We start from the raw sequence: 2,988 nt of genomic DNA, 5'->3' as shown, positions 1-2,988 counted from the left end.
AAATCTGGCTACATTTAGTCTACATTTCAGCCAAGAAAAAGGTTCATACCTGACATCTATTTTCAGTGGCCAACACGAACACTTTGTTAATCCTAACTGAAGTGCTCTTACATTGCTGACTTCGCGGCTGCTATAAGAAGTATAATTGGGACTTTGTGCCCACTTCCCCTTCAGTTATACTTCTTTTTTAACTGCTGGGGAATTCATCAGTTTTCTTCAACAGAGTGGCACTGGCCATCTCAACCAGACTCCAGGGCAGGTTGTGTGCTCAACAGTAGTTGATCAAAACAAAACAGACTTCATGATATGTTTTGTCTTCTTGGCTTTTTTTTTTTTTGGAGAGAGAGAGAAAGAGAGAGAGAGAACATGAAGTTGGATAGGGAGGAGGATCTGAGAGGACTTGGGGAAGAGGAAAGAATAGGATCAAACATATTTTATAAAAAATTAAAAATAAAATGTAGAAACTATAATTGGAATGCTATACTTAAACCAAGTTTTATTTGTACTTACTCCCGCTTTTAGTGTTGCTGCTTGCTTAAATGCTATGAGTTTAGATGATATTCAGTGTCAGCCAGTATCTTACATCTCTTGCCTCGTGAAATTAAGGTGAGATTTTCTTAATACTTAAATCAAAAGTTCAGAGTAACTCTGACTTCCACTCTGGTTTTTAAGGTTGGTTTTTAAGGCTGGTTTTTAAGGTTTAATGGGGTCATAGATGTCTTCCCTCTAATTCTTGCACTGAGGCATAAATTCTGTCTTAACTTGAAGAAGTGAGCCTTTTTGTTTTTGCTATGAAGCTGCTCATTGAGAGAATTTAGAACAAATTTATAAGAGAACCAAACTCTTTAAAGAGGACCATTGCCTCCTACCACTTGTCTTGCTTCTTTCTTGATGCTCGCACTCTCTCAAGAGCAAGGCCTGTTCATCCTCTTGCCTTGTCCCTGGCATTTTAACAGACTGTCTTACTCTGTGGAATAATAACCCTACTGATTTCCATATTTTACTCCCCTCCACAGTAAGAGAATATTTGAGTTCCATATGCTGAATATATTCTGTAACCCCCGTGAATCTAAGTGGAATTGTCTGACCACTGTGATTTAGGCAAAGCTGAAGAGCACAACATGATTTTCTCCTGAAGAAATGTCTTTGCCCTTCTATTCACTTTTCCCTCTTTTTTTTTTTTTTTTTTTCTGGCTGTAATGTAATGTAGCTGTGGCTATAAGAAACCATCTTGTACTTTAAAAATAATGGCACCAGGAATAAATGGCTAGATTTCTGGAGTCTCATATCATCTTTGGATGATTATATCTTGCCTGTTATGTAAGACAGAAGTACATTTTATCCTGTTTTTTTAAAATCAAGACCAAGGTTCAGTTCTTAGAACCCACATCAGTTGGCTCACAATCACCTCGAACTCCAGCTCCAGGGGATCTGACAACCAGTTCTGGCCTCTGTAGTCAGCCGCACATGTAGCATACATTCACACAGAAAACACACACGCACACACACACACGCACACGCACACACACGCACACACACACACACACACCAATAAAAATAAATATTTTAAAATTAAAAAAAGTGTTAAATAATCTTCATTTGATTTCATCACAAACCACAGTCAGTGCCTTTCAGTGGTAAAAGGCAGCATTCTCGACATAGAGAATTCTAATTAAAACAGCATCATCAAGAATGCCCATGGCAGCTCAGTCTTCAAGTGGGCTCTCTAGTAATGGGAACAGGGACTGTCTCTGACATGAACTCAGTGGCTGGCTCTTTGATCACCTCCCCCTGAAGCGGGAGCAGCCTTAGCAGGCCACAGAGGAAGACAACGCAACCAATCCTTATGAGATCTAATAGGCTAGAGTCAGAGGGAAGGGTCTGAAGAGGACCTCCCCTATCAGTGGACTGGGGGAGGGGCATGAGAGGAGATGAGGGAGGGGGTAGGATTTGGAGGGGACTAGGGAGGGGGCTACCACAGGGATACAAAGTGAATAAACTGTAATTAATTAAAAAATAATTAAAAAAAGAAAAGACAGTTGCTTCCTGATGTTTAGCACTGCCTATAACAGAACAGTGAGCAGAAATTGAAACACAGGTGAGTCTTCTTGTTTTTGAGACAATGATAGAGTTTTCCCAGTTTTAAAACATATTCATATGCCCAGTTATATAAATCTAAGTATAAAACCATTTAACAGGTTTGAAGTGACACCTCCATCTTTGTGGAAAGTAGAACATTACTACTTAAGTCCAATCTTAAGAAAAGGAGAACAGTGATAGTATGTATGTATGCAATTGGATTGTTATTTTTAAAAAAGATCATATTCACTTTACTACAAGTCAATTTTACTTAAATCAGGACTATCCAACAAAAACATTGTTAGCCATTCTTGTATGAATTAAATCATGGTACACATTAAAAGCCATGAGACATTTGTTTTGCAATAAATAAGGCAGTGGAATTACTTGTTAGTAGCCTTTTAAAATTAAGCTATTAGGTCTGCTCTTTCTCCCTTCTTAATTCCAGCAAAGATCATTTTTGTTCCAGGGATGTGCTTTTTGGGATTCTTCGAATATTCCATCAGGGTGTCTTCTCCCCAGGTGATACCCTTGTTATTGTTGGCATCTGTGTAAGAGAATCCAACGGCCTGACCTATCTTCTGCCCCAAAAGACCATGCAGATTTGGTCCAGTCTTATGCTTGCCTCCCTTTTCCACAGTGTGATACTCGGCACACTTCTGAACAAAAATCTTCTTGCCTTTCTAAGCATCATCCATGTTTTAATATTGTCTGGACTGGTCGACACCACAAATGTTATAACTTGAAGACCGACGTCCCCCTCTGTCACCCTGTTTTTTTTTTAATTATTATTTATTACAATTTATTCAATCTTTATCCCAACTGTGGCCCTCTCCCTTGTCTCCTCCCTCTTCTCCTTCAATGCCCCTCTCCTAGTCCATTGATAGGGGAGGTCCTCCTCCCCTTCTA

At 39.3% G+C, this 2,988-nt stretch overlaps 1 pseudogene; it reads right to left on the bottom strand.

Moving 5' to 3' along the window:
• Positions 1-2,462: 2,462 nt before the first annotated feature.
• LOC110555233 (cytochrome c-like) lies at positions 2,463-2,777 on the bottom strand (annotated as a pseudogene).
• Positions 2,778-2,988: the final 211 nt, after the last annotated feature.

Source organism: Meriones unguiculatus, chromosome 21, assembly GCF_030254825.1.
Source record: "Meriones unguiculatus strain TT.TT164.6M chromosome 21, Bangor_MerUng_6.1, whole genome shotgun sequence".
Classification (NCBI taxonomy): domain Eukaryota; kingdom Metazoa; phylum Chordata; class Mammalia; order Rodentia; family Muridae; genus Meriones; species Meriones unguiculatus.
Note: the sequence above shows the minus strand (reverse complement) of the source record. Positions and strands in the feature narration are given on the sequence as shown.